General features: G+C 40.5%; 1 long non-coding RNA gene across 1 annotated transcript; it reads left to right on the top strand.

Moving 5' to 3' along the window:
- The first annotated feature begins 539 nt into the window (after positions 1 to 539).
- Positions 540 to 10,714, top strand: LOC120508768. Its single transcript, XR_005629079.1, has 4 exons — positions 540 to 618; positions 5,906 to 5,963; positions 9,135 to 9,191; positions 10,586 to 10,714. It is a non-coding gene; the product is annotated as an uncharacterized LOC120508768 (long non-coding RNA).
- Positions 10,715 to 11,724: the final 1,010 nt, after the last annotated feature.

Consider the following 11,724-nt stretch of genomic DNA (forward strand, 5'->3'; position numbering starts at 1 on the left):
CAAAGCTCAGTGCAGAGCAGTGGAAAACAAAGATCATCAGATCTTTGCCCAAATTAGGGGCAGGGGACAGGAGAGCAGCTGACCTTTAGAACTTTTGAGGACTATAAAAGCTGTCAGGTTCCCTAAAAAAGCAAAGCTTGCATGGCAACTGTGACTGCATTCTCTGTGAAAATGGGAATTTCTCTTAAAATTAAAAAAATTGCTTTCAAGCATCAAGTGTCCCTGCCAGGTAATATCGTGGACTTTTATTACCTGGTTTAAAGTCCCAGTACGGAGGTTTTGGAACAGAAGTGCTCTCACACAATTATCTGTGGGGACTCCAGCAGTGCAGCTCATCCCAGTCTGGTGACAGACCTGCCTGGATGGCACAAACCCTCAGCATGATCTGCAGGGACATTTTCTTTCTGTACTACTCAGTGATGATAATAATAATAATAATAACAATAATAATAATTTATTTTTAATAATAATGATAATAATGGATTATTTCCCTCTGCATTCTGTGTTAATCATTATTTTTCCCCTTTACCCTTTGTTTTAGAAGTCCTCCCTACCACGGGTGTTTTCCTGCAGAGGCACAGCAAGGCATCCAACTCATCCCTCAGCACCAAAGCAGTGGTAAGTCTGTTAGAATCAGCAATCTTTCTGCTTTGAATAAAGTTTTTAAATATTTACTCTGAAGCTCGAGCGCAGCACTTGTGCCACATTCACTGCTGACAGACTTCGAGCAATCCACCGACGGAAATAATTTGGAAGCAAACTGACAAATTCTGTCTGGTTTGATTTCTTTTGTTTTCCTAGCCATGAATCATTCAGGAACTGACTGAATATTCTCAGAACACACCTTACTTTCTCTCAGGCAGGCCAGATTCTCTTTCTGCCTCCTGCTTGGATGCCTTGGTGCCACTTGGTGTGATTTTGATGAGAAAGTGGAAACTCTTGGCTCTCCAGCTCTCCTCCCCTCTCCTCTACAGCTGAGCTTGCAAAGGGGATTCTCTGTGGCTGCCACTGATTTTGAGTTGCTTATCAAGAGACTGGTCTAATCTAATCTAAAAGCTCTCCAGTGACAGGGAGTTTATATCCCTGCTGTCTGGGAAGAACTGATGCTCAAAATCCACATTTGGTTGTTTTATTTACATCTGCCTGGCAGCTCACTGAAGGAAGTGTGTTTGGATGTAATTTTTCTGCCATTTTCTGATCCAAAATGAGATCTTAGACAAAGGAAAATGCTTATTTTTTTGGGGTGGTGAATATGTCATGAGGAAATGAGCTTTCTTTATTTGTTCCTGTCCCTAGCATTAAATATCAGATAAAAAATGAAGAAGTTTCCAGTCAAAGACTGATCTGAGGTGAAACCCAGTGTGAGACCCCTTCCATCACTTAAAATATTCAGAATAAATCAAGCTTGTCCATGGCCATGGGGTAGGAATATCTGTACCACTTTCAGCTTGAGTAAAAGATGACTTTTTTATTAACTCCAGCAATCAGAGTTTTCCATTTATGTCTCCCATGTGTTTTTCAGATGCTGTGGTTGGGGTTTGTTTTAAGGGTTGGGGTTTTTTTTCTCTTTCCATAACAATCCATGCTTTCTGGTCAATGAGATTAAGCAAATTGACACTAAATAAAAACTAATTAAATAACGTGATTATAAATTGTTTGTCCTCAGGGAATAGATTATAAAAAAAAGTGGAAATAAATGGTGTCAAGATGCAGTCTGAATAATAATACCAATAACAAATTCTTGTAGCTTTTGGCTGCCAGTAGCCAGCTACCAGCTGAGTCAAGATGCACCCTCATCTCCTGCCCATTGCCTTTGAGCAGCAGTTATGGATTAAGTCTGACAGAGTGAAAATAAATGGGAGAGTGTAGCTGAAGCCAAGCATTTATCAATCCTGCTTGTACTCTTTGCAAGGCAAGCCTGATACAATTTAATAAGATAACAAAAAGCTTAACAGTGTCTCCAGGATGTCAAAATATGGATTTATGCCCTGTATCCCTGCTACTGCTCTTAACTTGATGAATTTTAAGCTGTTTCAGGTTTTGGGTTTAGCATCCATAAGTCAATAGGTGCAACAGGAATTATTTTTAGGTACTGAAGTGAATACCTGTGCATGCATATGGCAGGGGTATACTAAACTGCCAGGGATCATAAAATGGGGGAAGAACCAGAGAAAACTTTGGGATAACAGTCTGCTCCCTCATTATAGGTCATGCTGTGCTTTACATTCTCCAAAAGCTTTGTTTCAAGCAGTTTAGGGATTAAACCTGTGAGCGCAGGAAGAGAGAGACCCAAAATAAACTGAAAGAATATTTTCTTATCTTTTCTTGTGCCCTTCTGGAACTGGAGATGTTATCATGGCCCCTCTTTGCTCTTCATTACATTTAAAATGAGCAAGCAGGATGCCGTCATCAGCAAGGTTATTTTTCTATCCCTCATTTATTATCTTCCCTGGTTACCAAACCTTTGACTCCAGTGACATTCCACCGTGTGGGTCTGGTGACTTTTTGTTCAAGAACCCCAAGAATTTTCACAGCCCAGAACATGTGTGCCTGTCTCTGCCTGCAGCATTTCTCTCCAATGAGAGAAAATTAAACAATTGCAGGTGGGTTTTGTGCCTGTGTGTAATAAATACTATCAAGATATCAATCACTGGCTAAAGTAACCTTTTGGACTGCACAGAAAGAATCCCTGTAGTCTCTCAATGACTATTTATCATTCTTTTCGAGAGTGATTTTGATCCAAATCGATTCTTTTCTTGTGCTGCTCTATTTTTATGCCCTAGTCCATCTTTAATATACACCATGGCACTATCTGTTCTTGGGCGTGCAAGGACTTTGATGAATGTACTCCAGCCACCACTGTTTTTTCATACCAGCTCTCCATTGATTCTCATAATATCAACTTTCACCACTGGCACCATTTGTTAGCATTCCTCTGGTTGGTTTTAAAGACTGAGCTGGTGCACAAACATTTCAGTTCTTCCTCAGCCGTTCTTTTTGGCCTTCTCTGTGGCTTCTTTGATCAATCCCACCTGCCCTGCTCAGGAGGGACGTGCCCAGTGACTGCAGCTCCTCAGAGGGGCAGGGCAGGGCTGGCCCCACAGCTCTGCCAGGTCAGCCCTTGCTGCTGGGCACAGAGCAGGGCAGGAAGCAGGTGACATTCCTGAGCCCAATTTCCAGAGCAGGAGGGGGTTTTAAACACAGAGAAGCCAGTCAGTTCTCTTTATCATGAGGAAAGGGATGGTTTTGCCTTGATCTATTTCAGAGAAGATCAAAAAACAGATTAAAGGGCCTGAGAGCTCTGTTCAGCCATGCTGCATCTGTGTGCTGGATAACAATGCTGCCTGCCCTCCTCCTGCCTCCACCTCCACCCAAAGCAGCTCCTTCCTTTCCTTGGGATGCTTCCCCACATCCACAGCTTTCCATAACCCCACACCTAAGAGCTAATGTGTTACTATGATATTTTTATGAAAATCCTTTGCTAGGATTTTTTCTCCTATTCTAACTGAGAAGCCTCAGAAAAGAGATGTAAACAATAACTGTCTGATGGCTGTGCCATGTGGTCTGGAGGTTGTTTACCTATAGGTGCATCTTTGATTAATCCATGTCAGTTGTTTCTACTTAATGACAAACCATGGTCCAGCTCTGTCAACTCTCTAAGCAGTCATGAGTTTTTGTTATTTCATTCCATTCCATTCCTTTCTAGATTTCTGTCTGTATCATTTCTCTATTTCTTTTAGTGTAACTAATATAATATAATATAATATAATATAATATAATAGAATAGAATAGAATAGAATATAATGATATAATATAATATATCAACCTTCTGAAACACGGAATCAAGATTCTCATCTCATCCTGGGTTTTGTTTGAGGGTCCCTCGTCCTGGGGACCCTCAAACACAACCACACCAATGGAATTTATCTGGTAGCAAGTGGGTTTAGGCTGAGGGTTAAATGGAATAGGTTCAGAGTTTCCATCACATGCCAGGGCTGCTTTCGTGCTCCACATCCATTCCCAGGGAAGGAGAGAGCCCAGTTTTAAAGAATAATGAGCTAATTACATCCAGTTCTGTCTCAAATTATTGCTTTAAACCCATATTTCTCAATGGTGTGCAGTGCTTTCTATCCTGCCTGAAATTCTTTTTTTTTTCTTTCTGCACAAGAGTAGAAAAAGAAAAGTGACTGAGGTCACCTGATCCCTTAATGAAAAATGGATATGGTCAAAGTTCCACCCTGCTGTAGAAATGTGACAAAAGCTTTTGGCAGGGAACAGGAAGGCAGGGAGCAGGCAGGCCCAGGGGACAGGTGAGCTGCTGGGGCTCGGTGACACCTGTGCACTCGTAGGAAATGTAGGGACCACGTCCTCTTGTCACCTGCAGGAAATGGAGCTTGCACTGAACTCTCAGGTCACAGCTCGGAGAGCTGCGAGCACCTCGGAGAGCCCAGGAAGGCCCTGGGAGGAGAAAAGGGTTTGGTGGAGGGGCTGCGAAGTTCTGTCCAGGCAGAGAGGGAGGGAACGCAGAGCCCTGAGGAATTAGAGAGATTCACAGCACTGCAGTGAGGAGCTGGAGTGAGGAATTGTAATGAGAAACTGGAATGAGGAACTGGAATGAGGAATTGGAATGAGAAATTGGAGTGAGAGATTGGAACAAGGAACTGGAGTGAGGAACTGGAATGAGAAATTGGAATGAGGAACTGGAATGAGGAACTGGAATGAGGAACTGGAGTAAGGAATTGGAGTAAGGAATTGGAATGAGGAACTGGGATGAGGAATTGGAGTGAGGAATTGGAGCTGCAGAGGATGGAGCAAGGAGCAGGAGCCAGCGCTGAGCTTTGTGAGGGGATCAAATGTGCCATGAGATAATTACCTGAGCAGCTCTCAGGTGAACACAAAGCTCTGTTCTGCTGCTTGGGAAGTCAGATAATTTAAAGGACACCAGTGAGAAAAGCTCTGGTAACAAGAGGCTGGCACTTGGGCTTTTTTTGTTGTTTGAACAATATTAAGGCTGAGCTAGCACCTCATCATTTCACTGAGCAGTGGCCTATTGTAAGTCACAGATTACAGCTCAGAAAAGAAAAGAAATACAAATAGTAGGATTTATAGAAAGCAAATAGTCATTTTGTCTATTAAGGGAGAGTCAAACTCAGTGCAAGGGAAGGGTGAAATCAATATGCTGTAACTCATAAATGTAAAGGCAGTATAGAAGAAATATGAGATGATTTGAAGGTGAACTCACTGCAATGATCACTTTATTTTTAACACAGTAAGTAGTCTAGTGGTTTCAGTAGCAGAGATGAGAAGTTTATAAAATGTAATAAAACTCTCAGAAGTCAGAGCTTTTTCTTGGGTCATATCACAATTTTTTTTTTGGAAAGAAACACTGTCAGCTGTGTTATCAGATCCTTCACTGCTCTGGATTTCTCTTCCTGTGTGTCTTTCAGGGAGAACCAGAATATTAACAGAGCCTTCCTCATTTAATTAATCATTAAAAGAATGGCTCTGATTTCTTTTGTTCCCTTCACAGGAATCCATACAAATGCAGGTTTGCACCTTCTCTCTCATGATTAACAATTTCAAAGGCATGGTCTGTCTGATTATTTAATTTATTTTATCGTGAAATGCAAATTCAACAACAACATTATGCACATTGAGGAGGTTTTACTTCAGATTTACTTCAGTCTGGTCCCTGGCACTAAATTCCCATTTACAGCTGGTAGTCCATCATGTGAAGTAAAGCACCATAAGTGGGGAAAATAAGTTCCTATATGTAGGTTTCTTAAGACTGAAGTACTTAAAGTAATAAAGATCTTGAGACAAGGTAATCCAAGTATTGAAATAAAAATCTTGAGATCTTAAGCTACTCAGATTCATTGAATTTCATGCTTATTCTTTATTTCAGGTTTTCTGCTGTTTATTCCTTTGTGAAGCTGACAGGTCTGAATAATCTACTTTTAAAGGTAAGATTCTAAATTATAATATCATATTTATATTTATTTTAAACTATTGCAAAACATACAAAACTGTAGCTTCTTGGTCTTGCCTTTGAATTCCTTTCATTTCTGTGCCACAAAGAGGGGGTGAGAAGCAGGTAAGAAGAATGTGTTTATTTCTCCCTGAAGAAGACTGCAGGGGAAACCCTGGGATGGCCTTGTGTGTAGAAAGGACCTTCAGACTGTGAAGAGCAGCACAGGACAAAGAATGGCTCTGTTTGTCCCTAAGTGCTGTGAAAAGCTGAGATCAGAAGTTAATCCATGGTGGCACTTGATGATCAGTAGCTCATGAAATGATTAGTTGGAGGAAAGGCCACGAGAGGTCACCTAGGAAGTGACAGAAATGGGGAAAAAATAAAAATAAGGAGAAAAAAAAAAGGGGGAAGGTACAAAGAGAGGAATAGAGAAATGTTCCTTGCAGGAGGGTTGGGAAGTGACAGAAATGGGGGGAAAATAAAAATAAGGAGAAAAAAGAAAGGGGAAGGTACAAAGAGAGGAATAGAGAAATGTTCCTTGCAGGAGGGTTTCAGATGGCTGTCACTGAACCAAGCCTGGATTTGTAGGATCTGCAGAAAGGTGCTGCAGATGTGAGATGAAGGGCAGAGCTGGGCGGGTGCACACAGAGAGGGGAGGTCCCAGGCTCTGCTTTCCAGGGGAGAGCCCTCAGCAAGCACAATCCTCCTTGGGGCCACCTCGCTCGTGGTCCTGTCTTGGAGGGTAGCAAGCTGCAGATTCCTCTGGGAGAGAAGCAGAATCCCAGAGACAGAAATTCTGATTTGGAAGGGACCTGCAAGGGTCACCATGCCCAGCTCTTCAGTGACCACACAGGGGGAGGGAAGGGATGGCAAAAGTGACCACAGAAATGCCCTGGGGAGATGCTGGGACATCTGGGGACAGGAGGGGCTGGCTAAGGACTCCCAGCTGAGCCAGGCTGCTGGTGGATAGCTTTTGCCACCTTCAGTTTCTCACAAGACTGCAGCTTGAATAGAAAGTCAATAGCTCTTTGTCCCTTATCCCTTTACCAGATCATCTCAGAGCAAAGTGCTGCTCTGTAATTCCGTGAAAAATTGCCCAGGAAAATCAAGGAATGCTAAACTTAGCAAAGATAATGTTTCTGAAAGCTAATGGAGGGAGGGAAAAAAAAAAGCAAAACCAATCCCAAGAGCTCTTCACAGTGCAAAACAAAGGGACAGAGATGCACATTTCCCATCCTTGCAGGTCACTCCTCAGTGCTCCATCCTGCTCTGAAGAGATCCCTCAATAGTTAACTCAGCCAAGGGAGATTTCAGATCAATCCTCCTCACTCCAGCCATGCCTCCCTCCAAATCAATACAGGCTGATGAATACTCTGCCAGGCCCACAGCAGAGCCACAGTGGAAATCCTGCTCTTTGCCAAAGTGCCTTTGCAAGCCCCTTGGACAAGGGTGCTGCTCTGCTGAGTGTCAGCAGGGAAGCTGAATTCCTGGGGATGCTGGCAATCCTGAGGCAGCACTGCACTGCTGTTCTGCTTTCTGCCCGTGCAGGGGTTACTGAGAGCTTTTCTACTTCATCTGAAAATGAATTCAAACACACGATCTGTGTAGCTCTCATCTTTAATAAAGTCTGGTTTTCGTTTTTTTTTTTTTTTTATTTTATTTAGACTTTGCTTTCACAACAGCTGCAAAGTTGTTTTCAAAATAATGCTCTGATAATTGGATATTTTCTCCAAGTGTAAAGTTCTGTAAGCAGTGCAAGCTATCTGAATTAAACTGAGTTTTTCTGCAAAAACTAGGAAAAATTTAAAAGTTGGAAAGATCAGATGGTGCACATTCATAAATCAAATCCCTTAATTGCACTGAAGTACTAAAAGATGAAACACTTTTGTTAACTTGAAAATTAGGATGCACTTTTTTGGGAATTCAACCCTTTTTGATGAGCATATTCCCAATAAATCTATGCCTAATTCTAATCTACAGTAGCATTGCCCATAATTAAAAATATTCTGCAAGATGCTCTTTCAAAAATCCCCAGTAATTAATAATAAATATCTCTTTTCAACCGCACATGAATCTACAATAATGAAATAAAACTGAAATTACAAGCACAGCACTCCAGCCTATGCAAACAGACTTGGCAGTTCCAAGTACAGATTTATGTCTGGAAGGATGCATTCTCCTTGAAGATGTTTGTGCAACCTACTTATCAGAAAAAAGAGATTTCCTGGAGATTTCCTTTAATTAGCTGGAACAAGTCATTAGTAAAGCAAGCAACTAAAACCATAAGCATATAAGCTAGCATGGTTTATTAAAAAGCAATAATTAAAAATATATCCTAAAATTCAAGAAAGGTGTGACCAGGTTCGGTAACAGCTCTTTCTGTGGACCACAGTGAGAGGGTAGGAAGAGAAAATTCAGCAGTCTGCCTGGAAAGATAATGAGAGGAGAGGAAATACATGATCCATGCTAATGTGGTTTATGTCCCTCCCCTTCCCAGTTTCTGAAAGCCTCCATTTATTCCTCTGGCAATTAGGACTCATCATCACTGTCAATTATAGTTTTGCACTGAGTGAATGCAAGGTCATTTCCAAAAAGTTCTGCATCAGATAAACCCAAAGTTTGCAATGCAGTGAATTTGCTGGGAGGGATCTCTGGAGCAGCCACAGCCTGGTGTGGGTTAGGGGACCACGAGGGGATTGCAGAAGGTGGGGCTGTGTCCCTTCCCCTGCCCACAATGAAAATTGCGTGTCCCTTACCCAAAATGAGAATTGGGTGTCCTCTCCCTTTCCCACAATGAGAATTGGGTGTCCCTTACTCATAATGAGAATATGGTGTCCCTTTCTTTACCCATAATGAGAATTTTTTATCCCTTCCCCACAATGAAAATTAGGTGTCCCCTTCCTTATCCACAATGAGAATTGGGTGTCCCTTCTCTTACTTACAATGAGAATTGGGTGTCCCTTCCTTTATCCCTAATGAGAATTTTGTGTCCCTTCCCTTGCCCATAATGAGAATTTGTGCCTCATTCCTCTCTCCCCAGGCTGAAAGGCACCCCTGCAGTTCTGCACTGTGCATATTGACTCAAATGAAGCTTTGTGTAATAAGATTTAAATTGTAATGACTCATTATGTCAACCCTTTTTTTCTGCTGTTATTTTACACAGTAAGTGTGCACGGAGTGCAGGATCCTATTGCAGAAAATCCCAGAAAGCTGGCAGTGGGTAAGTATTAAAAAAAAACTACTGTGGAAACTTATCCCAAAACCTTAACATGACCAGAGGTGCAAAAGGATGATTTGTGTGGGTGAGTGGCCTTTTTAAAGACATTTTCATTGGTTCCAGATTTTCTCCTGAATCCATCACATTTAGATCCAGATCCCCACTGGCTTTTAGTGGGACCAGACTGTCTTTATATGAGCCTGAGGTGAATGGCTTCAGAGTATTATTTTTCAAGATTGTTTAAACATTCAGCCATGCACACTCACACAGAGAGCTGTTTTCTAATAATCCTTTTATCAGCCTGAAGCTGAAACAACTTTCTTTCTTGCAAGGATCTGTTATTGAGAGTTTCTTATTAGTAACTAGATGCTGACATTGATTTCATTAAAAAATAAGCACAGTCCCCAAGAGCTTTTGATTTATTTTTTTTAATTGCATAACATGTAGAGTATAAACACAAACTGCTCTGCTCAGAACTGTACCTCTTTAATTGCCTGAATTAAAAGGCTTTCTGGATCAGCAGTTTCTCTCATTTTTGGTACATATTGGTGGCATGTTACCAAGGTACCTCTGAAACTGCTAAATCTGGCTGGGGCTGAAAGTGATGTGGAAAAATTATTTTTTTGTGCTCTGTAAAGAGTGTTCAAAACCACTGTTTTACAGTACCAGAGTAATGGCTATTCTGTGCAAGATCAGCTCTAGATAAATATCTTCTTACAGTGCAGTAAAGGAATAACTGTGTCTTAAGATACCATTTTTTGTCCAGTGACTCTAACAGACAAATTTTGTTGATTTGCACCAAAAGATTAACTGATTCTAACCCAGAGTGTGGCTCCTTTGTGTCAGCTTTATAAAGACAGGTGCTAACAAAACTCTCCTAACACACCAAACACTCTTTACATGATTCCACACCAGTCTCCAGAGGACAATTCTCTGGCTGGTTTCTAAATTCTGGTGCCCCCTATTTAAATATCCATAGGAAGTACAAGCAGGTTTCTCTCCTACCAATTTCTCAACTGAGAATTTAATAGCAGCAGTTAAATGACTTAATACTATAAGAAAATAAGTTGGGGAAGTGGGAGGAGGATGAAAAATTGACAAAGGATTGGGAAAGAGACCTGAAGCTTAAAGCTTCTTGTAGGACACCACTGGAGCTCTTCTGACTCTTTATTTGCACTCTTGTTTCTCTTAAGAATCCAAATATTTATAAGGCTGTAATTGAAAGCCAGAGAAGTGGTAAATATCCATGTCTAATAGCTGGTGTCCTTCTCCCTGTTCTCCCCTATTTCCTAGGAAATGCTGCCAATGAACAAACCCCCATCAGTGGCTTCTTATTTCCCCAGCTCCTCCTTGGATGTTCCTTTCTCATCCTCACAGAAAACTCTTTTGTGTTTCAGGATTGATTGGCTTATCTTTTTTTTGGCTGGCAGCTCTTCCTGCTCTCGTTAGTACATGAAAGTCTAATTGTGCTGGGCAGCTCTGTCCTGGCAAGCAACTTTGAAATTATATGTGAAATGGAACTAGACATCATTAATTCTACCTTTTAGGTAAGTTTTTCTCATGTGAATGATGTGTTTTGCTCCTTACCTAAAAAGACTCTATATTTTTTAATATACTGTGATATCAATTCAGGTATAGAAAATATATTCTTACAACTAATTAGAAATCAGTGAGAAAATCCATGTGAAATTTATAGACATTAATACAGAAGAACCAAACAATTAATTTATGTTCAATTCCATGAGTCAGTATCCAACCTTTTTCCTCTATTTATTTTTATATCGGTGACTTAACTCAGGAGCAGGCAGGGAATATATCCATACATTTTGGTTATTTTGTAAAATTAGCTTAGAGGAAAAGAAGAAAACCACCAAAACATAGGATTGCAGACTTACCTTTTTTTTTTCCCCGAGAGGATCATAAATTATTTAAAGTTTCTTCATCTTCAGAATGCCCAGATGAATGCTCTGAGATATTCAAAGGCTAGAAGCTAAAAGATTATACAGGTGATTCAATAATTCTTGGCAATGACTAAAATAAAAATCATGCTTTAATTTTTATATTTTAAGTATGAGGGATTAATTTTTTTCTCTTAATTTTCCTCTGTACAGAAAATAATTTATGTCAGTGTTGAATATAACCATATCTGAAATGTAAATGTATGGGATCATTCCATTTTTAGTTTCCTTGGAAATACTTTTTTTTCTTTTTCCACTTGGTCCTTTATACTTGAAAAAGCAATATTCCTCATGTGAACACTGCTAATTAAGTCAGGCATTCATATTTTTTCTATTACCACTTTTCTTGGTGCTTATTTAAGAACTTGTTTGCAAAGTTGAATACTCAAGGTTCCTTTTCAACACTTGTATTGATTTTCTTTTGTCTTTCAACAAACAGGCAGCAATCAGTACTTAACATGGAAAAAACTAACAAGCAGGCAGTGCTCAAATAGCAAAATCAACATTTTTATTCGTCTTGTAATGAATAGTGTGAGCAAGCCAAGACCCAGCTGTACCCCAAGAAAAATGCAGAGGTC

This window comes from Passer montanus, unplaced genomic scaffold (genome assembly GCF_014805655.1).
Source record: "Passer montanus isolate IOZ18808 unplaced genomic scaffold, ASM1480565v1 scaffold49, whole genome shotgun sequence".
Taxonomy (NCBI): Eukaryota; Metazoa; Chordata; class Aves; order Passeriformes; family Passeridae; genus Passer; species Passer montanus.